This window comes from Alexandromys fortis, unplaced genomic scaffold (assembly GCF_014885135.2).
Source record: "Alexandromys fortis isolate MF-2015 unplaced genomic scaffold, M_Fortis_MF-2015_v1.1 scaffold_29, whole genome shotgun sequence".
In the NCBI taxonomy this organism is placed as follows: domain Eukaryota; kingdom Metazoa; phylum Chordata; class Mammalia; order Rodentia; family Cricetidae; genus Alexandromys; species Alexandromys fortis.
Window position 1 is genome coordinate 1986640 of NW_026067891.1, and position 27949 is coordinate 2014588.

General features: G+C 49.6%; 1 long non-coding RNA gene across 1 annotated transcript; it reads right to left on the reverse strand.

Annotated features, from left to right (window-relative positions):
- Positions 1–19119: 19119 nt before the first annotated feature.
- On the reverse strand, positions 19120–22205 carry LOC126495980 (uncharacterized). The gene is made up of 3 exons (XR_007590271.1): positions 21955–22205; positions 21208–21344; positions 19120–19243 (listed from the first exon to the last, which is right to left on the reverse strand). It is a non-coding gene; the product is annotated as an uncharacterized lncRNA (long non-coding RNA).
- Between the last annotated feature and the right edge of the window lie 5744 nt (positions 22206–27949).

Genomic DNA, 27949 nt, shown 5'->3' on the forward strand with positions numbered 1-27949 from the left:
CTCTCCCCTACTGCATTTCTCTCTGTGTTTTGGTCTTCCAAACTCCCACCGGAATGGCTCGTTGAGCTCTGTTTATGGCACTCTACAGTTGCCGTAAACAAAATTCCAGACATGCCCTAAACTGTACACACACACACTCTGGTGTATCAGAGCAACAGCCCCTGTGCTTGGTGCCTGCTCTCTGCGTTCCTTACCTTTCTCAAATACCCAACAAGACCGAACACCCAACAAGAAGCAACGGAAGGAAAGGAGGGTTTGTCGGGGCTCCTGGTTTGAAAGGATCCGGTCCAACACGAGAGGTAAGAAATGATGACCTGTCCAGAGTGCCAAAAGAAATGGTGCCAGGTAGCTTTGTGCCACGCCCAACGGCTTTGCCACTGGAAACTCGGCAGGGCGGTGAGGGAGTGAAGAATGTTCAGACACACACACTGAAAAGCTGGGACGAGGAGGGGTGTGCTTGCTCTAGCGGAGCAATGCCACCTACATAACAACCGGGAACCTCAGTCGATTTATTACATACGGCACAAGGAGAAGGGAGTAGCTAGTCTCAGTGAGAAGTCTCCCTCGGGGAGCAGTCTCAGGCTGGGACCCGCCAGGCGCCAGGAGGAAGCTGCCTTCCATGCTTTCTGTACACCCAGTCAGCATTCGCACATGGACCAGAGGACGGCTTTGCCAGGTTCCATGCCTCTGAGGCACTGGCCACATTCACTCAGGACTTCTTTTTCAGAGTTGTGGGGAGCCACAGCTCTATAGGTGACCAGAACAAGACTAGACTGCAATCTTCTGGGTTCGTATCTTCCCGCCATGACCCCCTTCTTCCAGAAAGTGCCTATCTTCTAAAGGTTCTACAGCCTCCCCAAACAGTTCAGTCAGCTGAGGACCAAGTGTTCAAACGCATGAGGCCATGAGGAACATTCTACATTCAAACCATAACACACTTTAAATTTTCTCTAGCACCAAACGACCTTCCACTCTTTCTGACTTTTACCCCAGCCTGTACAGCACAGCCCAGGGCACTCGATAACAGTGACTCCGCGAAGGGCTGACCATGTGCATGGCCACTGCTGCTGGCACCTGGTTGACTTCAAGCTCCTGTCTCCAAGCCTCAGGCTCCCCAGGGACAGGAGTCTCTTCCGCCAGGCCCCAATCTACCCAGCCTTCAGAGAAAGCTGCCCTGTTTCCCTTCAAATTAGACAAGGCTATTTTGGAGTGCTCAGCGTTGCCATGACGTCAGCGCTGCCTCCTCTCCATCCCCAGGCAGCAGTGAATCCCTTCCTGTTTGCTGCTCTCTCTCATGATTCCCAGGAGGTTACCAGTCTTAAAGGGATAGATAGCTCCGCAGTCCTCAGAAGAAAAGACAATTCTGAAGCCCCAGCATGGGTATTGCTTCCTGGCAGACATTCATCTAGTTTCTCTGCTGGGAAAGCCAAGTGCCACGGGCTTCCCCAGGGAGGCAAAGGGTTCCCTAGACTGCTGCTGGTAACTAGGTCCATGCCTGGAAGGCCAAAGATTCATGCCACCTTCTCCATGCTCATCCCAGGGTAACCACAGAAACAGGCCTGCTGGGACACGGGAAGGCTCTCCAAATGGACCTGCCCACCAAGGAACTTCGTTCTGCCAACACCCAGAGCACTGCAGACATGAAGCCATTCTCATGGGGCATTACTTCATGTTGTTGAAAACCCTAGTCTTAAATTTAGTCATGGCTGCCCTCAGAGGCCACAGCCATGGGGACTGAAGATGGAACTTCTAAAAAGACACTGCCATGCCAAATGGGAAGAAGTGAAAGTTCCTCAGCTAATAAAGATGGTGGCAAGGGCCGGCAAACATTGGTCAAGTGCCCATTCTAGGTTGTACCCCGGAACCAAACATTAACATCTCCATTTTGTAGAGGAGAAAACAGGGGCTCCGAGGGGACCCCCACTTGGCTAGAGTGGTTTTTACTGCTTGCATCTAGAGCCATTATGTCCAGAATCCCCTTGCACGAGTGGCTGCAGGTCCAAGGTAGTCATCAGGTGCAGGTAGCAGGATCTGGAGGGAGGAAGGACAGCAGTTGTCACCCCTCAAGGCCAGCTTTGCCATGACAACAAGTCACAGACAAGGCAGAGTGGCTCGGGCCTTTGCTGCCATCTGTCCCATGTCTGGCTTTTCTCTCCAAGGCTTGCAGCAGCGGTTAAGATGGAAGATCCCCAGGTGTTCCCTCCCACGTTCCCACTTTGCCTCTTGGTCTCCAGGATTAACTGGCTGTGTCACCATGGATACTCTATTCCCTGCCTCAAGCCTTCTCCCACCTGGTTAAGGCCAAACTTCAGTACCAAATTCTTTATTAAACACCCTGCTTGTTCCCAGCAGTTGAAGCCTATAGATGCCGCTTTGACCCCAGGCACAGCTGCTAAGAGATAGAGAGGCCTTGGGGCACATCAGGTTCCTTACACGGCATTCTCCGAAGTGTCAAAAGGTACAGAGAAGTTGTGTGTGTTTGTGGCACCGTAGCAGAGGGCAGATGACACCAGATGAAAGAACACAGCTGTGTCTTCCAGGGAGCTTTTGCTTATTTTAGAGATAAAAGTGAAGAGACAAAGCCCTTTGAGAACACACATACACCCGTGTTACCCTCGGAAGCAATGCCGGTTAGTATGCAGTCAGACCCCTAAGTCTGCTGGTTCCATATCCTTGGACTCAGCCAACTGCCGGGGGGCGGGGGCAGTGAAAAACAATCACACTTGCAATGAGCTTGTGTGGGCTTTTTCCTCACCGTTCTCTGGATGACACCACACAGGTGTTTCCATAGCGTTGGCATTCCGGTTTAAAGTGCATAGTAAGATCTACATAGGTTATCTGCAAATACCGTGGCATTTTACGTGAGGGATTTGAGCATCAGAAGATATGGGTCATCGCAGGAGGAGGACTTTTGCTGCTGAGAGATGATTTTAGTTGACTAGGCTTCTGCATAAAGCATGGTACCTAGCCCAGGAGGTTGCAAAGGTAAGTGGGCTCCGTCCAGGACAGGTCCAGCAAGGAGGACAACTAGGAACTGTGCTCGTAGAGTGTGGTAGGCAGTAGCTGTGCACGTGTACCTGGCATTCAAGCCCCCTGCTTCCAGAACTTGTGAATTTAGATCATGGGCTGAAGCCTCCAAAATGGTGAGCCCAGATAACTATTTTCTTTTTAAGTAGGTTGTCTTGAGTGTTATGCTCATGCTACACTAATGGAACGCTAACACAGTGTCTACAGACAGGCAAACAGGCAAGCTGCCGTGTAGCTGTGCACCATACAATGTCATTCAGTCATAAAAGGAAAGAAAAGAAATATGTCATTCATTATGACATAACGTGGGTCCTGGGAAGATGCTATGTTAATGAAACAAGTCGGGCACAAACAGAAAAAAATGTTACAGGTCTTCCCTCACATATAAAAACGAAGTAAGCTGATCTCATTGACCATAGTGGTTACCAAGCCTGGAAACAAAGTGGGGAGGGAAGAGGATGGTTGGCCAGTACAAGTGTTCAGCTGGGCCCAAGGAACCCCTTTTACCATTCTGTAGGTCAGGAGATAATTGTGGTTGATACAAATTGTGTATATCAAAAGAGCTGAAGGGAGGACTCTATGCATGCGTGGTACAAATAAATGATTGATAGTGGGGGTGATGGGGGCACACCAGGTTCCCCAGCAGACTGTCGCATATGTATGTGTGCATCAAAACACTACTCTGTACCCCATAAATATGGGTAATCATTATGTGTCAATCAGTTTGTAAAAGGAGAGGGACCAATGCCTACTCTTGGCAATTGGTGTCTAAAAGTAATGGAATCTTCTAGTTTTTCCAGAGAGGCCAGAAAGAATGAAGTACTCTGTTTCTTTGGCAACTGCTGTCATTAACGTGCTATCCACACTGTCCTTACCCATTCTCAGAAGTGTCCCCTTGTCAGACATCTTTCTTAGCTATCTTCCCAAGCCTTCTACGGCCCAGGAGGGCATTGACCACTGTGCTAACTTCCTGGCCTCAGGGGTTCCTGAGTATCTCTTGGGCAGCCAGTATGTGGGAAGTACCAAACTGCTGTCTGACTAATAGTGACAGGCTTTTGGTGGGAGACATCCGTGTCTTTCAAACATCTGACCTTCCTTGGGCCAGCTCATTTCAGCGGCAGCTCAAACTTACTGAAGACAGGGGACCTTGCAGCAAGCTGAGAGCAGAGCAAAACCACTGTGCCCTAGCCACCCTGGGGAGACAGCCAGCTGTGTCCCTTCCACTCCTGAATGCGTCATTCAGCACCATGGAGACCCCAGGAGTCTATCCTTCCCCCTCTACTTCCCCATCATCACCACACCCCTTGGTTATGTCACATCTATGCAGGAACCCAACAGCATTTGCTACAGGTCTGCCACAAATGGGGAGTGGGATGGGTGGAGGCAGCACTTGCCCTGCTGAAGCCCCAAGGGACAAATCAAGTAATGCAGGAGCAAGAACTTGCACAGACTTTGCTGAGCATTGGAGAGGAAAGGGTCATGTGGTCTGACCTAGTCTGGGTGTCAGCGGCTCATCGAGTCAGAAAGTCTGCAGGGAGTCTTAGGGAGACTATTCAACAGGGAGCCCATGATCTGGTTTTCAGAGTCCAAATGTGACAGGACAAGACAGTGCAGAGGTTCCCCCATCTTGTATTCTTGCTGAGGCTATTTCAGGTTTAACGAGAATCTGATTCCTGGATTGAGAATCCTGTGGGAAATTACCAAACTCTATTCTAGGAATCCAAGGTCAAGATTTTTCCAGCTAATTTAGCTTCTGTTAAACTGCCTGCTGCAGAACTTTCCCCTCCCCTCCAGCTAACTGCTTATCTTAGCTTCTGTTAAACTGCTTGCTTGTGCAAAACCTCCTCTTGTAGCTGCTGATGGAGATACTAGTATGTGGTTTTGCCTTTAAAAAACCCTTGCCCTAAACATTTAACTCTACATTTGGGGCACAAATATCCAACCACACTCCCAGACAGCTGGGATAAAGACCTTCAGTTGGCTACAGATTGTGTCTGAGGGGTCATCTCCGGTGGGCTCCCTGTAACAAAAAGTCTCACTGGTGGCCCTACTGGAGAAGATGGAGGTAAAGTGAACTCTGGCTCTGGTTTATGCCGGGAAATTGGGAGATTGACACCAGGATGTGAAGAGAAGGCAAATGTTATCAGTAAAGATGTACTGACATACAGATGGCTTTAGCTATCTTAAAAGACTAAAAGAAGCAAGTGCAGTTACAGGGAACAACTTGCAGATCCAGGGTCTGGCTTCCATTCTGGAGCTGGTGATACCTCTGTGATGGGGAGTTCTGGAGGAGAGTTACCGAAAGGAAGCATCACAGAGGTCAAGGGGAACGATTCCATATCCCAAAGCCTTTCTACTAGCAGGTGACTTTCTGTGCTAAAGGCCCAATGCTTCTGCTTTTGACCAAACACTTCAGAAACTCAAGGACTGAGTCAAATACCTCTTTCTTGGGCCACTTGGGCACATGAAGGGAGCAGGCAGGGCTGACAACCTGAATCAGATTGGTCCTGATGGAGCGTTTGAACTGGGAAGGAAAGAGGCGGTCAAGCTTGGTGGGCTTGGGCTTAAGGGTCATCTGAGCATCTGGGAACAAAATGGTAGGAAGGCAGTGTGAGTGTGTGTGTGTGTGTGTGTGTGTGTGTACACACATGGGCATGCATGTATAAGTGTGCATGTGTGTGACTGAATGTGTGCACATGTGTGTGTGAGAATTGTGCAATGGAAATGTACATTGTGGGAATGTGTGAGTTAGAGAACGTGTGACGATGGGGCTATATGGGAGTGTGTGTGTGGAAATGTGTGTGAGTGTGTGAGAATGAGTGTGAGTGCATGGCAATGTTGGCGTATACGGGAATGTGTGTGAGTGTGTGAGAATGAGTGTGAGTGCATGGCAATGTTGGCGTATACGGGAATGTGTGTGAGTGTGCGGGACTGTATGAGTGTGTGGGAATGTGTGAGAGTACAGGACTGGTGGAGCTGGTGTGGGGATGTATGAGTGTGAGCATGTGTGTGGGGGGGGTGTGAAGGTGGGTGGGATGTTAGAGTGCATGAAGCATGTGAGGGTGTAGGTGTGTATGATGTAGGACAGCATGAGAAAGTGGGCATATGAGAACACACAGTTGAAGGAAGTCTACGTATATGCACTATGAGTATGCAAAGGTGTGAGAATGTGTGGATTCTGGTGTGCATCTATGTATATGTGTGTGCTTACCTGAGAGAAGGCGTGAACAAGGTGGATGGTCTGAGAGTCCCGCATCCCTGTATGCAGGCATGTATCTGACAGAGGAGGCAAGAGCAGATTAGGAAGGAGTGGACAGCCAGCCTGACCCATGCTCACCGTGGGGGTTTATTAAAATGACCCCCATAGTCTCATATGTTTGAACGTTTGCTTGTCAGTTATCAGAACTGTTTGGGAAGGATTTGGAGGTGTGGCCTTGCTTGAGGAGGTGTGTCAATGGGAGCGGCTTAGAGATTTGAAAAGACATCATTCTTGGTATGGTTTCTGACTCCTACTTGAGTTCCACATGTGAGCTCTTACCTATTCCTGTTGCCTTGCCTTTGCTCTGCCATCATGGAACCACACACCCAAAACAAACCCTTCTGTCCATGAGTTGCCTTAGACTTGGGGTTTTATCACAGCAATAGAAATATAACTGAGACACCCATTATGTCCAGGAGGGCAGTATTACTGTATGCAGCAGGGCCGTGGGCTCTGGGCATTTCCACATGGCAAGTCCATCCTGTGATCTTGGGAAGGCCATGTCACCCTATCTGAGCCTGTGATGAGGTTGTGAGAGCACCTGTTCCATTGGGTTTGCATGAGGAGTTAGAGGATTCATAAAATTCTTCATAGGACCAAGAACACAGGAGGGCCCAAGTCCTGCTAACATTTGCTCCCAAGCTTCCCTACTCCCAGCATCCCTGCTGGCATGAGGGTTTCATGTTCTTCTTGCACCGAATGGTTTGTTTTAATGCTCACCATCGTCCCAGAGACGCTGAAGGAGTTACAGTGGGTTACGTTTTGCTCCCGGCTGTTTTCCTGCCACTTAGTTTGGTCGGGCACATAGCAGGGTATGGCAAACATTTAAAAATCAAAGACTAATTGTAAAACAGTAGCCTCCTCTCCCCCTCTTTCTTCCCTGCTTTCCTCTGACGTACCCCATGGAGGGATGTTTTTACACAGTGACAAGAGCATCGCTTAGAAACGAGAACCACACAAAGACACGAATGCACCTGACTCTGGCGTGGCCATCGGTGTCTGCTCCCGCATGTGAGAGCTTGGCACAATTATCCTGCACATCACGATGATTCAGGGGAGGGGTTTTCTAGTTTGCCTGTGACTTCCATTTTCTTGTTGCTGACCGAAGCTGTCTTTTTTGATCTTCTGAACGCCAGCTTTCTGTGGCTGGTTTATAAAGCTGGCCTCCCCCAAAGGCAGACTTTCATCGCTCAGCTGGCTGCTTCCGTGAGAACTGCTCCCACAATCCTTGTGGTTTTTTTTTTTTATTCTTTTTTTCTCCTTTCAATTTTTTTTTTCTGCCTTGGAAATGGGCTTCGTGGCTATGGTAGGCAATTAGATTTCAAAGCTGGAGAATTCCGGTGTGCTCTGCCAGGAACTGCTGAAGCAAGCAGGCCGGGCAATGGGCTTTGAATGCTTGGCACGGAAGTGGGGCCTCTGATACGTGGAGCCTCTCCCAGGATGGGCTTCCCAGAGGAGTGTGTTTGTCTTTGTTCTGAAAAGGGAAATCCAATTTCATTCCAGTGCTAGCTACACGGCAATTCCAGAACTCAGTAACACCTCCGTGCTAAAGCTGGGCAATCGCCTGCTTTGTGAAATGTCATAGTTGGCACGATACAGGGAAGGGTCGGCTTCCAGCACGCAGGTCAGTTCTCAGGCCTGCCGCTCAGCCCTCATCTGTGGCCCCAGTCTTTGGAACGCTGCTAACTTTCAGAAGAAAGAAGGGCCCTGTGTTCCTGACCCAGCCCGCTGCCTGAATCACGGTGTTTGGGGCTAGCATCTGATTACTAGAGCTGCTGGGAACAAAATGCCAACACTTGTTCAAGAAGCAGGTTGGTGCCCTGGCTGTAATTCTAGACTGAGGGCCGCTGGAGAGGAATCCAGGCTTGGTGGATCGCGTGTGTATGAGGCCGGTCAGTGGCCTGAGTCTTCCCACTGGGGAAGGAACACTTGTGGCTGGGAAGATCCTGAGAAGTCACAGGTGCTCTGATAAAAAGCAAGACCAAGTGACATGAAAAAAAAAGGGCTGGGGGTTTCTCCGAGGAGGTGACCTCCTAGATGAGACCTCCTGAGACCAGGGGGCTGTGGTTCTTTAGGAATGGCAGGTAAGCTGGAAGGGGCAGCTGGTGAGGAAGCTGGCGTAGCAGAGCAGGGTGAGCAGGGGTGACAGTGGAGGTAAAGTGGGAGAATTGGGTTTTAATGAGGTGAAGGTGAACATTCTGGGGTAGTAGGAGAGGCGCTGAGCTGGCCTGTCTGCAGATCGCTCTGTCTTCTTGGGAGCTGATTGGAGGAAGCAGGGCTTGATGCAGAAAGCTACTGCACCGCCTCATTGAGTGTTCAAAAGACAGGAGGCTTGGTCCACGAAACGAGTCAGGGCTTCCTTCTTGGAGAGACTGTTGCTAGACCAGAGGCATTATAGACACTAGGCCTGCTGGAGTGGCCGTGTACAGGGGTGGAGGTGACTGTCCTGTCCGTTTGCAGCCCAGAGTATGAGTTCCTGCTTGGGAAACCATGCATGTTTTGCAGGCAGCTATACAATACCAGACCACACTGGGACCACTCTTCGAAGGGACTGCAACCTTCCATGTGTTATCGGGGGCAGGCTGAGTTCCTCCTACAAGGCAGAATTTACTAATGTGTAATGAAAAAAGAAAAATTTCTCCATTAGCACTGGCAATTCCGGGATACCAACAAACATGTTAAGGAAAGTGTAAAATATCTTGAGTTGGGAAAAAACAGTGACAAAATTATGTGTATATGTGAAAAGCAAAGAAGGAGTGGTTCTCAAGTCTGCTCACTCTGAACGCTGAGAGTCGGCTGTGTGGGACTGACGAACACACCCAAGCAAGGCTTTCTAAGTCTCAGACAGCACCTCATTCTAAGAGAGCGGTCTCATTCCTTGAGCGCTATCTAATAGTCTGCCATGACAAGCCAGTGATAGCTGAGCACAGTGTGTAGTTAGAGCAAACCCCACTGCAGTGCCCACTTTTGGGGTAAAAGGCCACGTGGGTGCCCATAACAGGTTGTGATATGTAACCATAGGGTAAGGCAAAAAGCATACCTACCATCCATGCCTGGTTTCAGGAATGCCCCAGATATCAGACTCTGAGGCTTTGATGCCAAATTATCTGTAGAAATCATCACAGATGAATTAAAAACATGTCAGAGGGCCGGAGAGATGGCTCTGTGGTTAGGAGACCTGGCTGCTCTTCCAGAGGGCTCAGGTCAGGGTCTAGCATCCACATGGTGGCTCACAACAATCTGTGACTCTATTTCCAGAGGATCTGATGCCCTTTTCTGGCCTCCACAAGCACTGCATATACATGGTGCACAGATACACACAAGAGTAAAACATTCATACAAATAAAAAATATATAAAACAAGTCAGGTAGTTGTGCCCAATATATTTCACAGTGTTCCAGAGAAACAATCAGTTGCTTGAATTCTGTATCCATGAAGTTATCCAACTGCAGAGTGGAGCTACCCAGAAAAATCGATTCCCTAAACTGCACAGTCTACCAACTACTTACATAACGTTTGCCATGCCCTCAGCGTTGTGAGGAATCTAGAGAGGAGTTGGCAAACAGAAGGGGCTGTGTATGCAGATACCGAGAAAGGGCAGAAAGGCAGAGTAAGAAGATGGGAGGGCAGAGTCCTGTGCCTTGGGAAATTGTTTTCGTGGCTGATAGAGTCAGGAAACTCTGAACATTGCTGATAAAGCCCGATCTACCTGCAGGGTCAGTGTGTGCTTTCCTACAGACACCGCAGCAATGTTACAGGTGACAAGCAGACTGTGCTTACTGGAGTTGGAACAGCCTGTCCGGGACTGCACAGCATTCCTCTCTTATTCCTAAGTTCAGAGAACATCCGCCATAAATCCACCTTACGTATTCGTTTGCAAAAGGACATTCCTTAGCTTGTCCATGCTGTAAATCACACTCTTTAATCCGTGGAATGCAAGCCACACGGCCCAACATGTGCCCATTGCAAAGTCACCTAAGGATTCCTTCTTCCAGAGAAGGGGCACGTGAGTTATGAAAGAGGATATAAGCCGAATTGTTTTTCTAGTTTTAACTCTGTCATTGATTTATCAATATTTTCACATGGGATGGACTAGTGCATAAACCATAATTGATGGCGAAAGTGTAAACCCCAGTGTAAAGCTTCAGAACGGCCACTCTAGAGACATTCATTGAGGCAGATAGACTTTGGTCTGACCAGTCCTATGGCATCATTTCTTTATTTCCAAGTTTTTGTTTTGTTGTGTGTGTGTGTGTGTGTGTGTGTGTGTGTGTGTGTATCTGTGTGTATTCCACATGTATACAGGTGCTTTTGAAGTTCTGAAGAGGACATCAGATCCTCTGGAGCTTGAGTTACAGGCATTTGTGCTGGGAACTGAACTCAGGCCCTCTGGAAGAGCAAGCAGTAAGTACTCTTAACCACTGAGCCTTTTCTCCAGCCCTATTTGTAGGTTTTCTTTTCAATAAAGTTTTAAATAAACAAATTCCTGTCTACTCTTCATCATACTGGTTTGCACTGAATTTCTTTTCCATGGTGAAGTCAAGGACCAGGCCTACCTGAGAAGAGTCCCTAGGAGATTAGAGCGGCTCCTTAGGCTGCTGATGGCCACATAAGGGTTGTCTCTCCCTACTGCTTCTGACTATCAGATATCATTTAGAGAAGGAATGTTCTGGTGTCTACAAGGGGTCCCGGAAGTCCCCAGCATGCTCAGAGAAGACTGTGCACAATATGGGTCGGCCTTGCTGCATGCGGTTGCAGGTCCCACAAGGACTTCTGCAGCTCCCTGTTACTCCAGACCCTTGGCAATCCAGAAAATACCATCAAAGTAAAAGCACACAGGCAGCTTTCTTTCAGAAGCTCTCAATGCCATGCCCCTAACTGCTACACGGCTTCGAGCAAGTCAAAGCCACGATGCTGGCTTACTCTTCTGTGATGTGTGGGTGCAGGGTCTCCTTTTAAGGCTGTGGGGAAGCTTGACTCAGCTTGGGTGCACTGGCTGCTGGGACCACATTCGAGCCACCGTACACACGTGTGAAGTACCAGCTTTCTTTGTTTGAATGCGGGGGGTTGCATTGAACATAGCATGTCACGGTCATAAATGGACAAGAGACGTAACTGCGGTCCAGTCAAGGGCTGTGTGTCTGTGTGAAGCGTGGACAATAGCAACGCAGTACAAGCCGTGGTGAGAACGCTGCTGGATGGGGAACAACTGCTGGGGCCTTGGCAGGAAATGACCTCACACGAGATTCTGTTGAAGAGTGCTGGATGTCTGGCATAGATTTGGAAAACCAAGAGAACAGCGAAGTGCGAAGGACCGAGCAGCTTACTGTGGTGCGTGGTTAGTTTGGGTCATTGTATCTGACTCATATTCTTTCAGGAGGTGGCAGGACACCACGTGATTTAGTCTGGGATAGCCTGAGTAACAAGGAGCACAGAGGAGCCAGGAACTGGATAAATTGGGGGTCCTGAAGCCACAGCACAAGGGAGAGCTTCAGGGGTTGGGGTGCAGCCTGATTTCCTCAGGTTGTAGAGTCTGGTCTCTGAGAGTGTCTTAGAGGCAGGTCCATGATCTAACAGCGACAGACATCTTCATCCCATTTTCCCTAGGCCTGTGTTCCAGGTACATCTTGGAGTCCAGAAGGCACTTGCTGAGTGACATCTCCTGGTTCTTGTGACCCAGAACAAAGACCTGAACCGAGGACACATGGATAACGGTTAGCACAGCCAAAGGCGCTCCCGAGAGTGTCTGAGAGCTTGGGAAAGTGGAAGTTGGAAAACTCCTTTATTAGCCGTGTGTATAGCACCCATCTCCTCTTGCCATTAGAGACCGGAAGTTTATTTTGTTACAGGTGGGGGACAAGGTCCCTGCCATTGGTTCTCTTACGTGTTAATCTTGATTCTGTTGGAACTTCTCTCTCTCTCTGGCCCTGTTCTCTTACCTCACCTTGAATGGAAGAATTCCCTTCCTCTGCAGAGGCAGTGGGCATTAGGGTCTCAGGGTCCAGCAGACAAGGGTCCTGAAGTTTCAGCTTTTGGTTTTAGAAGCTGCTGGTTTGAAGGAATGGGGCCATGCCTGGTGACCTGTGAGCCTGCTGGTGTTACCTGGAACCGTCCAAGGCCCCTTGTCTCTCCATTTGTTCTTCTTCCCAGTGTGGCCACATTGAATAAATCCCCCTTTCTGCTTACCACTGTTCCTCGTCTCTTTAATTAGCTTGTTGGTGGTGGCTGACTCTCACCTTGGGGGTTGTCAGAACCCAGACTTTACCCCTAAAAGCTGTTTACACTGGGACAGAAGGAACTGGGCACACCTCACAGGTGCCAAAACTGCACTGAGGCCTGGGAGACCCAGTTGGCTTTTTACTATTTTGTTTTCTCTATTTTCCACTCACAAGAATATGAGCCCACAATCTTAGATCTGCCCCCCAGGAACATAGGGGTTCGGCGATTGCTGAAGCTGCACTCCGGAAAACTGCAAGAGGCGGTTTTTTATCTTGTTTTTTTTTTACCCTGAGATAACATTCCCAGATCACAGGCAGCCTCATGTCCGAGGCGAGCAGGACAGTGTAGCCAGCGTGACAGGAACAAATCCTCCTGACTAGTCTTAAGTGAGCCCCTTCGCCTAGCAGACTATTGAAACAGTGGTCCCCGAGAAATCAGTTTCGCCCGGAGTCTCAGTCTGGAAGAAGGAACGGCTGAAGCGTGGCCTTCAGAAATATCAGAAAGATATTTCACACACTCTGACTACTTGTCAGGGCATTTCGTAAGGCCAGAGATGAGACAATGATGGGCTGTGATGGGCAGGACCTCACTGGACTGGGACTGCTCCAGTGTGCATCCCTGCTGTTCCATGTTCAATCCGACCTTAACAGACCTGATAACAGAGCCACCCAGGATTGATTTGCACTGTGGCAGACTTGAGCCCGCGTCCCCTCGCCAATAAACAAAACAGAATTTTACATTCATGCATCTGCAAGTCAGAGCCTCCCGAGGAGGAGCTGCTTCTCGCTGGAGATCCTCAGCGTGCGTCAGAAATGCCTGCAGCACGGCTCCAGCGCATGGGTCTATTAATAGCCCAGGCTGCCTCTGGCAGCTTCCTGGGCAGCTGTGCTGTGCTGTTCTGAGCACTTCTGAGTGAGTCCTCCCTCTGCGCCCCTTCCTCCCTGATTCTTCACTTCCCCTTCCCCGGCCTGCTCGTCTGCTGTCTGTTCTGGCTCATGTCTTACTGTCAGCACTAATCAGAGTGATGGAAATGGGAAGCCTCACTCCCCCCCCCCCCCAAAGAGCTGCGCCAGTGTCTGCGACAGCCTGTGGTGTCAGAGGTCACAGTCACCTTGGCCTGGAGGAGGCCTGTTGACTAAAGCGAAATGACGTCGTCAGTCAGCTGCCAGTGGAAAGTGAAGGCCCAGGGCTTGGACAGAGAGCGATGGGGGAATTTCTGAGAACGGGTCCCTCCCAGTTCTGTACTACAAAAGGCCCCATGATTCAGCAATACCATAAGAGGTCACCAGACAAATGTCAGTCTCTGGCCTGATTCCAGAGGCTGCCTCCTGATCTATGGCTCTCATCCTCCCACCCCGCCCTCTGTTGAAGCAGAGGAAGTGCAGGCATTTGTTAGAAGGTCTTCCTTCCACTCTGTCCCTATCTGTGACAGGAAAGAAAGCCTGTACCATGTCCCCAAGATCAGAAAGCACAATGCAACTCAGCGTCGTCATCCTCCAGCCAGAGACAGGAAAGGCAGGGCACTACCCAGAGGTCTCACCAAGGAGGGTGGATGGGCAGAAAGCCACGGGAAACAGTCACTGCCTTGTTCATCCCAGCAACCTGTCCACACGGGCTCATTAGGCAGTCAGCACCTGAAATGGGAACCTCAGCCCCAAGGCCCCAGGTGAACCAGGCCTGTAGATCCTGTTACATTTTCTCAGTGGCTTTTCCACAATGGAGGTCAGCCTTGAGCAGGCAAAGGTCCTAAGCTTACCTCTAAGTTCTCTAACAGGGAGGGTCCCGTGCATCATCTGAAGCAGCCCCTTCAACTTCAGCTGCCTTCCACGTGGGGTCCTTTGGTGGTCAGCAAAGTGGTTCCCATATTTTGGGGATCTGGGGGTTGGGAATTCTCTTCAGCCTGGCATTTGTCTGGATAAATTCTGCCAGCCCAGAAGGCCCCATTGTTACTGGAGCAGTCAGGGTCAGAGCCTGGATCCTGGCAACCCCAATGTGCTGGCTCAGCTACCTGTCCTCAATAGACCCAAAGTCAAACAGATAGGTGACAGGAAAGAAGTGGCCACATTAGAAGAGGGACAGTGACTGCCTCTACCAAGTCCACCTTTGGGTCCCTGCGAGATGTTGAAGATTGAATAGAGGACAAGAGGTATGAAATCCCAGACAAGTGGACTCCCACCCATTATGGCCAATCAGTGTCTGGTCTCTGGCCTTGCAAAATGTACTGGCGTTTGTCAGAACCGAGTGGAGTCCTTCTGTGGTAACAAGTTCCCCCTCTGGCCAGCACTGACATCAGCTTCTTCCTTCCTCCAGACGACTCCTGGGGAAACTGCAATTTCTTAGGGAGTGTTGTTGCAAGGGCCTGGTACCCAAAGGGAGGATGCAAGCACCTCTTTAGAATCCTTAATTCCTTTCCTGCCGTGCGCAGCTGCAGCTCTCACACCCAAGGCTTCTGCACACCCACTGTGTGCCAAGCGCACCCAGGTGAGGCTCACACTGCTCTCAGCGAAGCCTGGTTGAGGGGAGCTGCTATGGGGAGCCCTCCTGGGACTAGGCAGACAGAAGAAACAGGAAGTATGAAGGATGTGAGACTCCAGGGGGTGGCAGATACCATGGCAATGGGGTGTGCATGCTGTCCAGGATTAACGCGCGGCTTAGCCTCAGCTGGCTGTTACTATGCCAGAGTGACTCTGGGGTTTACCTGAGGTTTTTAAGTACAGTCATATAATTGTGTGTGTGTGTGTGTATGTGTGTGTGAAGGTGTACAAGAAAAGCATAGCTGCACAAGTGTGTAAGTGTACATAGAGGCCAGAGGTCAACTCCGGGTATCATTTCTCAGGTACCATTCACCATTAATTTTTAAAAAATCTATTATTAATATATGTGTGCATGTGTGGGTATGCATGCCATAGCGTGCATGTGGGGGTCTGAGGGCAGTTTTGTAGAGTTGATCCTTTCCTTCTACCTTTACATGGGTTCTGGGGATCAAACTCAGTATCTCAGGCTTGAACAGCAGGGATCTTTACCCAGAGCCACCTTGTTGGCTCCCAACCACCTTGTTTGTTTATTTGATTTGCTTGTTTGTTTGTTTACATCGACACAGGGTCTCTCACTAGCCTGGAGATTGCTCTTTCAACTAGGCTGGCCAGAGAGCCCCAACAGCCTTTCTGTCTCCACCTGCCCAGCGCTGGAACCCGACATCATCATGCCTGGCCTTCTCAGTGTGGATTCTGGGATCAAATCTTCATGTGTGTAAGGCACATTGCAAACGGGGCTATCTTCCCAGCCCATGGGTAGAAGTTTGCGCCTCTTTTCTTTTTTAAATACTGTACGGGCTAAACAAACTATCCTTGTAAGAGTGTGGGGGACTCTGAAAACATCCTAGAGTAATGTAAAATAAGCTGACATAGAAGAAATCCCAGCAGTCCCATGAGGGAGGGGCTGTTGAACCCAGTTACGTGGAGAAGCAGGAACATCTTCTCAGCGAGGGTAAACTGAGTCTTGAGATGGCTGTGCTGGCACAGGTCATGGCGCGGTGCATCTGCAATGGTGATTCAAATCATCGCAGCGGTCTGGAAGGGCCTTCACCCCAGCAAGTGGGGATTTAACCAACTGCATGGCACATGCCCACAGAGTTTCCATTTTTTGGTCTTCCTTTGAACCCAGTGGCCACGTGACCGATGAGGTCTGCCTTCCGTTCTCACAGGGAGAAGACTCACATCTCCCACCCCACCCCTTGTTCTTGCTGATGGAGTGGTCATTACAAGTGCAGGGCATGAAGCTGGTGAAGCCGCTCTGGTTTCTGTAAAACTGAGAAACGTCCAGCCCGTGGAGAGGTTGTGAGGGTGAAGCGAGGCCTCTAAAGGATGGGGAGCTGCCCCTGGTGTTCTCTGTCTCCCTGGTATTCTGCTCACCACACTATATCTCTGTGTGCTGAGGCGGAGCGAGCAGGGAGTAGGGACCTGGGGCCTGGCTCCTGCTGGCAGTGCTGTGTTGCTAGACATGGATAAATCAGCCAATAGCCATCTGGTCTACATTGTAAGGTTTTGCAGAGTCACGCAGGCCAGCTGGGTCCTTCCTGGTTTGTGGGAACCAGGTAAAAAAAAGGTCATCTTGGTCCGAAGCACAGAGCTGGTACCGTGGAGAGTGCACCAGGACCTAGGCATAGATAGCTCTTGAAGCCCTATGCCCCGGAAGCCCAGCTTTTCATATGCCGACATGGCCCGTGCCATATAAGTGCTGTCAAATGAACCGGCTCTGTCTTCGCTCCCCAGTTGTCAGCAACAGCGTGCTTGCCCCAGTGAAGTATGGGTAGGCTGAGCTGGCTCTGCTGAAAGGGGCTTACTTCAAGCCATGCCCTGTGGAGCAGGGCAGGGTAGGAACAGCCTTTGCACCCCTGCCAGGCCCTCCTGCCTCCGTCCCTGCCACTCTGGGAACATGTTTTCTCAGTTACCTCCGAGGGTTCCAAAGCAAAGATGAGGAAATGACTGGTCCTACTGTCTCCAGAGAGAGGCCTTCCCCTCCCCCTGTGTTGCTCCTACCCTGAGTGGACTTGGTAGCGCCACTGTCCAGCTATCCCAGCAGAACAGATCTGCCCTTAGTGCTAATAGACTTTAGCCAAAGGATGAACCCTATGACCCCACAGAGACAGCCTGGAGGCCCTGGGTGTTCCACCCGCATCCCTTCCCTGCTCCTCCCTCTGGCCCTGCAGTCCTGCATCATAGTGAGCTTGCCCTCAGCACCCCCTCCTTCCCTTCTCAGTTGTTCTGAATTTCATTCCTATACTAGATATCTATTCTTAACATCTTAACATCTGTTCTTCCATAATAACACACTGCCACGTTCTTGGAAGAAGAGAGAGATTTTTTTTTCAACTCAGGGGACGCATTCACATTAAAGAAAACAAAGCCTTGCTAGATGTGGCCTCATATACCAGGAATACATTCGGGTGGAGGTGGAGGCCTCTGTGTAAGAGTCCAGTTCTTTCCCCCACACAACGGGAAGAGTCAGAGTGACACCTAAGAGGTGGGAAATGCTGGAGCTTTCCCTTGCCCACCGCCATCTGTGGTTGGGGGTGGGGGAGGCGCCGTCCATGGCAGCCTGGATGCTCTTGATTGCGTGTGACAACAATGGCTTTTTGATACCTTTCCTTTTGCAAGTGGAGTGACTGCCCAGAATTCCGCAGGAGGACACACCTTTTTCTCATTCAGTGTGAAGAGATTACATGTTTGGCTTAGACAGTCAGGATTCGATTCCATGTTGAGGCTTGGGAGGTTGCCTCACCTGAGTTACTGGGGTTGTGTTTGCAGATATAAAAGTGGGCATAGCTCTTGGAGGGGGCACCAGTTCCTTTAGTACTTACTGGTTGTGACGCGTCGCTGCCACCCCCTCACTTCCCACCACTTAGACTGTGGCTCCATTTCTATTTTTTGTAATTATCTCTTGATCCCAGAGTCAGGGATTGCCCCTTGGTCTCCCGACTACAGTTGCTTCTATTTGTCACCTTAATAGCAGCTGGTATTCATCCAATTCCCGTCCCTCATTTTATCAATTTTGGCTTAAAAGATTACAATCTCTCAAAATAGTCAGAAGTAACAGAAGGTCAGAACCTACCAACTTCTGGTCCAACTTAATATTGAGAGTGATGGCTGAGTTTCCTCCAGTTTAACGATCATATCTGAACACAAACTGGGCATCCAGTCCTGGTGGCATGCTCTATAATTTGAGAAAAACAAAACAAAACCATTACTCTTGGTTTAGACTATCAGTGCAAACCTGATTAGACTGAGCCGTCTCTGGGAAGACGGGTCACTTCACTGGAGTAGCTGAGATTTCGTAAAAAATTAAGAAGGACTTGGACATACAGTGGGAGGACAGTTCTGGGATCTATTAGTGATGTCTGCCCTAAGACATCACCAGCGGAAGAGCAGTGGCACAATTTTTGTGGTTTCTGGACAAAAAAAAATCTCTAAAATTCTTGGGCTCCTATCTATGGTTAATACCTAAAATTCCAAGAGGAGATTGTTTGTTTTCTTCTGTTGCTTTGATAAAATTCCCCACAAATTCAGCTTACGGGAGAAAGGTTTTTTTTAGCTTACAGTTCCAGGATAAAGTCCCTCAATGAAAAGTCAAGGCAGCAGACACTCAAGCAGCCGACCACAGCCAAGAGAAGAGAGGAAAGGAACACTAGTGATTGACTCGTTTTCTTCACTGGCATACAGTTCAGAATCCCCCTTCCTAGGGAATGGTGCTGCCCACGGTGGGCAGGTCTTCCCTATCTCAACTAATGTAATCAACAAATGTCCCCCTAGACATGGCCAAAGGGCTGTTTCCCAGCTGAGTCTAGATTGTGTTGAGTTGACAACCGAAACTAACCATCAAAGCCGCCTGGCACAATTAGAAATCTGGTCTCTGACAGGGAGTTGTATGACCCTGGGTGTGTGTCTTCAAACACAACACAGCTTTGCTACTCGGGTTCCTCAGACAGAGCCAGAAACAAGCAGTTGAAGATGTTGATATAGATAAAGAGGTGAATGCATCTGCATGTATATATCAGGAAGTATTCCAGTATTATAAAACATTTCCTTAGACAATGAACTTGTAAAGAGAAAAGGTTTATTTTGGCTTGCACTTAGAGCCAGATTAGCGTCCATGATCCATTGGTTTCACTGCTTTTGCGTCAGGTGAGGTAATACACCAAGGTAGGAGAATGTGGCAGAGGCAAACCATTCAACCTTGTTGCTGAGAAACAAACAAACAAAAAAAAAAAAAAAAAAAAGAAGAGAAAGGGTTGGAGATCTCACAGCATCCAAGGTCATGCCCCCAAAGTCACCCTAAGTTTCCATTCCTCTCAACAGTGCCAGCCTGGGGAGCTTCTATGGGACAGTCAACACCCAAACTACAGCTCTATGCAGACAGGTGTTTGTGCCACATGTATGCACATGTGTATACATATCCTCCCGTGTCAAAAGCTTGAATAAGGCCTACTGATTGCTCAGCCACTCCACATGCGTTGAACCATCTGTTGTGCAGTGATGTGAACAGCTGGTTATGTAAGATTCAGGAAGAAACGATCATTTGGTCTTTGACCTCCTTGAGGAGGTTTTATATAAAGGGAGAGAGAGGGAGGGGGAGAGAGAATGCAATGGTGTCTTTTCTGATAAAGTCTTGACTACCATCAGATTAATGTCACATCCCCACAACCTCATCTAACTATAGCTGCTTCCTTTAAGGGTGTTTCTAAATACAATCACACTGGAGATTAGGGCTTCAACACAGGAGTTCGGCCAGAGACACAATTCAGTACATGGAACTGTGTGGTGGGGCGAAAGTGTAGATGCTGTTTTCATAGTAATGTGGAATGCCAGAGAAGATTCTGAGCCGTGGAGGGTTTGGTCATTGAGGAGATGGCTCTGTCGGTAAAGAGCCTGCTGTGTGGAGAAAGAGGACCAGACCTAAACAGAGAACTCTCAACAGAGGAATCTAAAATGGCTAAAAGACCCTTAAGGAAATGCTCAACATCCTTAGTCATCAGAGAAATGCAAATCAAAACAACTCTGAGATTCCATCTTACATCTGTAAGAACGGCCAAGATCAAAAACACTGATGACAACTTATGCTGGAGAGGTTGTGGGGTAAAGGGAACACTTCTGCATTGCTGGTGAGAATGCAAGCTGGTACAACTCCCTTGGATGTCAGTGTGGTGATTTCTCAGAAAATTAGGAAACAACCTTCCTTAAGACCCAGCAATACCAATTTTGGGTATATATCCAAAGGATGCTCAATCGTGTCACAAAGACATGTACTCAACTATATTCACAGCAGCTTTGTTTGTCATAGCCAGAACCTGGAAACAACCTAAATTCCCCTTGACCAAAGAATGGATAAGGAAACATTTACACAATGAAGTACTACACAGCAGAAAAAAAATAACATCATCTTGAATTTTACAGGAAAATGGATGGAGCTAGAAAACATTATTTTTAGTGAGGTAACCCAGACACAGAAAGACAATTATCATTATCACATGTACTCACTCATAGGTGGTTTTTAAACATAAAACAAAGAAAACCAGCCCACAAATCACAATCCTAGAGCACCCTAAGAGAGACTTACATAGATCTAATCTACATGGGAAGTAGAAAAAGGCAAGATCTCCTGAGTAAATTGGGAGCATGGAGACCTTGGAGGAGGGTTGAAGGGATAAGGGGAGAGGTAGAGAGGGGAGCAGAGGAAAATGTAGAGCTCAATAAAAATTAAAAAAAAAAAAAGAATAAACAACTTCGGTTCCCACCAATCCAGTCTAAGCAGGAAGCTGCTACACAGCAGAGAATTCTGATCTTTTCTTCAAGAGGCCTTCCATGTTGCATCTTTGTCTGCCCATGGAGTTAAAAATATGCTTCGGATAAACACTTTGCTCCTCAGTAATCTGTCTCAGGATCCCTGCTGAACTCCACATCCCAAACCTTTCATTATTTAAGTATACCATCATCGAACAGTTGCCAAACTTGGGAGGGGGACCTCTCTCTTCTTCCTGACTCTGATAAACAGTACATTGGGGAGGTATCAGGAGAGGGGCTGTGGCAGAAAGGAGGGACCATGCTTGCAGCTCATAGCACCAGTTGCCTCCACCCCACACAGGCAGTGCTGTGTCACCAAGGCTGGTGGGTTTAGATGGGTGGGGATCTCTGAGAATCCTGTCTCACCAGCTGGCCAGAATGGGGAGCAAACCAGGGGAGCCTGTGTTCCCATCTGCACTTCTTGCTTGCAGGTCCAGGGTGAGGTGCTCCCAAGATCTGCTTTTCCTTCTCCAGTTGTTTCTGCCCCCTCTGAGATTCCCGACCTGCAGAGGCAAAGGGTGTTCCTTCTGTGCTGGCAAAAATCCTGCTGGAAACACAGCTTGAACACAAACACAGGCAGCGGCCAATTTCCAAGTGAGAGTCTGTGAGTGAGGGTGTCATTCACAACCTGAGCCTTTTGGTCCCTCCTGAGCTTACCCTCTTAGTCCTGGTGAAATGATTTGTTCTGGGTCAGGGAGAAAACTTCTACAAAGGCTAAAATACCTAAGCCCTGCACCCACCCTCACCCCACCCCACCCCACTCCTCCCTAGGCTTCCCTTGTCGATCATAATTCCCTTTTCTTGACCCAACCTGAGGAGAGATGCGTACCAAGGGGACTGTCTACTGCTAGTGCTCCCTGACAACACTCGAATGACAGGAGATTTCCATTCGGCAGGATGGGTGGGGCATCCCCTCTGCACGTGCCTAACCTGGGCTGTGGGACACTCTCATGTGTCAGGAATGTCATGGAGCCCTGCTACTCCAGGGGCATGCAATGTTGACTAAGCTTGTGAGAAATGCAGAGCGAGTTTCAGAACAGCCAGGAAAGCTACACAGAGAAACCCTGTCTCAAAAAACCAAACAAAACAGCAATGCAGAATTTCAGGCCCTACCGGAGACCCGTGGCACCAGAATCTGCGTCTCATTTCGTAGGTCCCAGGCGACTTCTGCTCACGGACAGATGGAGAAATGCTACTGTCCCTCTGTCCCCATTACAAGGACACCTGTGCTGACTTAGGACAATTTGTGCCTTTTAAAATCTCACGGGCACTGTGCTCTCAAAATCGATCTTGTTTTTCACTTTCCTGAGAAAAGTAGGTTTAGTTCAATTGAAGAGCAGGTGCCACCGATTCCTGTTTGTAGCGTGCCCAACACAGAAACAAAGAAGATGCCTAGGTATATTAATCTGGTGCCCCCTGCCTTCTTGGCACCATGCCCTCCTCCCTCCCCCATGCCCTCCTCCCTCCCCCATGCCCTCCTCCATCCTCCATGCCCTCCTTCCTCCACAATGCTCTCCTGCCACCATGCTATTTTGCAGTCACACTGACACGAACTGATTAACACATTTAGCAGATGTGGCTGGAATTTAGTTTCTCCCCTAAATCTGTTAGTTGGTAAGAGATGGGTGGATTTAGCTAGGGGAGGGCTGGGGGAAAAGCCGGGGTACATAGAGCAATCAGGAGGACTTAGGCAGTGGGCAGGAGCCAAATGAGGAAGGTTTCCTTGGGGCCTGGGGTGGGAGGGGGGCCTAGGGCTGAGGTCTGTGCAGGAGTTGAACTCAGCAGAACGGTTAAGTGTGTGCTGTGGTCACTGTGATGAGAATGAGATGGGAGACTAGCCTAGGTGTCTGAGGGTGGGTCATAGCAGTTGGCCCCGGGGGAGGGAGGTGCACAGCCATGGGGGGCTGGGCGGGAGGCTCGCCTCTGTCCTCTCTGGAAATGAGGTGTGCACAGCTGCCCTGTACCCCCTTTTCTCTCTGCTTCCCACCTTCCAAGAGGTGCTTCAGCCAGGGTCGAACCCCTGGACACTACAGCGGTTCCCTTTTGCTCTGACACTCCCTGTCTCTTCTCTCCTGCCATTTGTTTCTTTGTATTTGTAGTCATAGTCATTCAGGGGTCTTTTGTAAACTTATAAATGAGGTGATCCTAAATTGAAAGCCTCAAATCCCCCAAATCTCCAAATCCTCCCAAACCCAAAAGGAGCATTGACGTCACTTCACAGATGGAGACCAGCGCGCCTGACTTCCTGGACTGTCTCAGTCAAAACAGGTGCAGCAAAGTAATTGGATAAAATCAACTCTGAGCTCTGCGTGAGGTATATTTTGAAAAAAGTCAAATTCATGTTTAAACGTTGGCCCCTTTCCTGAGATAGTTCAACACATAGGCAAATATCCCCAAAGCCAGAAATCCAAGATCAAAATTTGCCGGACATTTTGGGCAGGGGACACTCAACCTGAGTGTGGATGTCCCAAAGTGCTTAGACATACAATGGGAATGTGACTATGATTAGTGACGAGGGTGATGCGGTCCAAGCCCCTTCCCGCAGGCTGATGTGTTTCTGGACTTTCCAGACTCCAGAACAGGAAGCTAAATAAAAGTCCTTCTCTTCTTTATAAAACAGTCAGTCTCTGGAATCCAGTTATAACAACAGAAGATAGAGTAAGACAGGTCTGGGAATGAGACCATCCAGGATTTTCTGGGTGATTCCTCACATCCCAGAGAAGACAAGAGGAGAGAAGGGGCAATGGCTGCAGGCAGAGCTTGGAGCCCTGCAGTCACAAGTCAAGTAATGTCAGCAGTCATCGTGGCTGCCAGAGGAGCGAGGGAGCCACTCTGGAGCTGCCCAGGACTTCAGCTTAAACGTCCAGCCTCAGAACCACATGATAATAAACACCCAATCTGTGGTGATGTGTGAGGGACACAGGAAAGGGACTCAGGGCCTCCCCGAAGCCACAACGGGAGCAAGTGAGGTGAATGAGTAGCAGTGACCACGAGTACAGAAGGCCTCTGAGGCTCGCGGAGGTCGAAGCAGCTGTTCCAGCCGCATCGCTAATAAACTTGGAATCCAGCTTTCCTGAGTCTATTCCTCCTCCCATAGGCACTGAAGGATTATGAGCTGAGAGTCTCTGCAGCCAGGGTAGGTTTGCAGGGTCTAAAGGAGCATCCCCCAAACAGGCTAGCAGCTGCTCCTGGAAAGGGGTGTCTCTTAAAGGTTATCTCCCTCTCCATCTGGGCTCGTGCCCGGTTCCATTCAAAGACTCCCTCCTTCTTCCAAAAATAACAGTGGAAGACCAAGCCAGAAAAGCATCCGGGTTTGCAGGCGAGGCCTGCTTTGAATAACTTCACGATATTTGTTAAGCAGCTGTGCCTGGCACTCTTACAGTTTTCCTATGGTAAGGTGAGGCTTAGCAAACACCCAAGCAAACGCACCAAAATAACTGCAGAAGAAAATACTTGGGTCTTGAGGCTCAGTGTCTTTGCCGAGGTTGAGTGTTACATTGTAAATATCAACCTGTCCAGGGGCTCTGCTCTTTGCAGCAGTCTCTGAATTTCTGTGTCCTCACTGGGAGGACGTGGATTCCCTGCTGCTTTTTGGCAACAGAGACCAAGGCTTGGTCTGGGTGGGTGACTGGCCCAAGGCCACGTTGATAGCCGTAGGGGCTGGATTTCAGCCCTTGGTTTGACCTCAAGCTTGTCCTTCAGGTTTCAGTCACAGGATTTCACCTCCAGGGAGTCTGAAGCAGCTGGCCAGGGGCTGCCTTCCTGAGGGATTGTCCTCCCCAGACAGACTGGAATGTGCAGGGAGGTTAAGAACTGCTAATCCAGGTCACATGCTGCTCAGTCACCCTCTAGCCCTGTGGGATCTGCTGCTCTGGACTCAACCAACTGCAAATAGAAAGTACTTAAAAAAAAAAAAAGCTCCCCCATAGAGGAGCTGCAGTCTGTTTCCTTGTCACTGTCCCCCAAATGACACAGTAGAGCGGTCACCTATGCAGCAGCTACGCAGCACCGGGGATTATAAACCCGCAAGAGAAGGTCAGAGTACACAGGAGGGGGTGTAAGGAGAATTTGGGTATTTGTGAAGATCCTGGGGCCAGTCTCCTGTGGGTACGGAGGGTGGTGCTGACTTCTTATCAGAGCGCGAAAGACCACCTTCCCGATTTCACCTTCAGGAAAGCCTGTACTTCTATACAAGGTTGGAAAGACAGCCAGGAGCCCTTAGAGACCACACACCACCAGCTGTAGGCTCCCTCTGAGCAAACTGTGTGAGTCGGTTTTCTGCATGACTCACTACATTGTCGCTATTTTACAGATGAGGAAATCGAGGCACAGGGAGGCAGCTCAGTTGTACCAGGCTGGAGACTGGGAAGCTATGGCTCCCAAGTTCACCGTTGGCATCTCATGTCCTCCCTAGCACCAGGGCTGAGACTCTGCCCGGTGCTCACAAGTGTATATCTATCTGTGTTTCATCTTTTCTGTCTGTTAAGGTTGTGACATGGGCCTCAGTCAATGGTGTGTATGTAGCAGGCTGGGAGCTGGGGTTTCTGCACCCCCCTAAGGGCCTAGTGAGTTTAGCTGGACTGAGAAGGGGTAGGAGGTGGATGGCCCACCATCTGTTGTGGAGGTTTGGATGTGGCCCCCAAGCCTTGTGTGCTGGAGGTTGGTACTCGGTGTGGTAGGTGATGGGAGCACTAAGAGGTGGGTGGACATGCTGCCATGGCCTAACTCTCGTGCGACCTCGGTCAGTCCTTTATAGGAGGTTGTTATGGAAGAGTAAGACCAGCTCCTTCCAGCTCTCAGGCTTCCAGTCTTGCTGTGTGAACTCAGTGGTGTCGCCAGCAAGGAGGTAATATGCCAAAACTGGTGGCATCTGTGGGCACTTTCAGCCTCTAGACCAGTGAGCTAAATAAATATCTGTTCCTTATCAAGTATTTGACCAGTGGTGGAAAATGGTCCAGGGCATTCCAGGGCCTGGCTTCTCCCTTAGTATAACCCTGCCCCCTCCCTGGTTCGTGGAGATTCTCTAGCCTCAGATGAGGTTGAGTGGGGACATAGGAACATATAGCTCCTCAAACTCCTTCAGAATCATTTCACTGCCACCCTCTCCACCTCCAGGCTTAATTCCAGATCCTTCCATTCTATGTGAAGGTTGTTTAGAAGATAAACGGTTTGAGGAGTGAATTCTGTGAGAGCAGCAAGAATCAGCAGCAGAGGGAATCCGTTTCTGGTTCATTCTTACAACATTGAGAGAGTCGGCTGAAGGACACTGGGGCTCGCAGCTCATGTGACCTCCTTCAGATGGTCATAGGGCTAGGAGACACAGGGCTGTGTTGTGAAGAGCTGCATCAGAGTGTGTCAGCCATTCTCCACAGCTCCGCCCACTGAGCCACGCTAGGGGCACTGTGGCTGTGCCCAGCACCTCTCAGGACGTCCATAGAGGCTGGGTCCTGGCAGGCCCTGGGCAGTGATCCAATAGTCCGTTCTAATTCACAGCACTGGAAAGAATATGGCTGCCAAGGTTACGATGGCCAGCGGTTCCCAAAGCATGGGACCAGGGGGTGGGTCACTACCCGTGACTACAAGAACAGGGGCCAGTGCACACCTGTGCAGTGGGTGGGTTTACCTGTGCAATACAAGAACATGGCGGGGGCAGTGCACATCCTGTTACCAACGGCTGTGGAAGCAACCAGGGAGGGCTGCATCCTTCCTCAGGTCCCCACGTGGCTGTACAGAAGAAAACCTCCCAGGGACAGGGCGAAGATGAACATCTCCAACACCTGTCAGCTTTCTAGCTCCCCGGACCCCCACCCTATCCCACCCCCTGAGTCTGCAGGAAGTGACAGCGTGGGGCTGACAGCATGCGACTTGGCTTCCTTTTCACCCCCTCTACACATACCTGTCGATGGCCAAAAGTATGAGTTTTCCATGACAGAAATTTTGCATTTTATTTTGTTGAGTGAGGGATTTAAATGACAAACGTTAGGACATTAACTCTGTAGGGCGCTGCAGCTGTGACAACAGAGCAGACAAGGTGGGAAGCTGTAAGTTGGTTGTCCCTCCTCTCTTACACAGCTGTAGGAGGGCTTAAGAAGTCCCCTGGCAGGGAGGTGCTCTCTATCTGGGAGAGTGCCCTGTGACCCCTCCTCCTGCCTTGCAGAACCTCTACAGCTACCTTGAGGCCAAGATTTGCCAGCTTCTCGCCTGGGCAGCAGGTACCTGTTTGGCCCCAGGGGACTCCAGCTTCAGGTCTGGGTTGCCCTAGGAGAACAATGTGCTCTTCAAACCTCAGCTGCAGCGTTGACCCTTCTACGACTGGATCCTGGGTCCTCATTCTGTTCATCTCTCACAGAACCTACCGCAGGACAGATGACTCCTCTGTCACCCCACTTTATTATGTGTTCCTTGAGGGCAAGGATAGGGACATCCCAGACTTGGCATCCCCAGAACCTGGTCCTGATGCACAGAAGGTCCGTTTTGATATTTCATGGGCAAGAACAGCAGCAATGACAACTCTGTTCACAGAACACTGGCTGGGTCACCTGTTCATTCTCCCCAGAGCATCAAGAGAGAGAACTAGACACTCACCCCATCTATCAACAGGGACACTGAACCAAGAGATCTCAAGTATCTGAGGGCTCAAGGAACTATATATAGCACATGAGAGAACAGAGAGTTGGATGAAGGTGACCTCCAAGCTGGCTTCTCCGGAAACCATGGGGGATGTACCTGGTGACCTCTCCCCCAACTGCATAGTAAGACCGTTGAGGCTGGCATGCCAACCCTGTTTGCTGTTTCCTGCTACCTTTATTCCTTGCAAGGGCACAGGCAATGGCTTTTCCAAGGGTACAAGGAATCTTCTCTATATAGACTTGCCCTCTATACAGGCAGTGCCCTGGGGTGAGCTGCCCCCCACAGTCCCATTGGCCAGCCCTCACCCCACTGTAGGATTCTGCTGCAGCCACCCTGCTCTGGACCCAGCTGCTGGGCTTGTGTGCAAATTGGTGCTGATTGAATTAGCCTTGTTTAGTCATCGTGGCTGGTGGAGGCAGGATGTAGCTACCTAATGACATTCGCTGTCTGTGACTCTAATTGCTTTTGCAAGGGACAT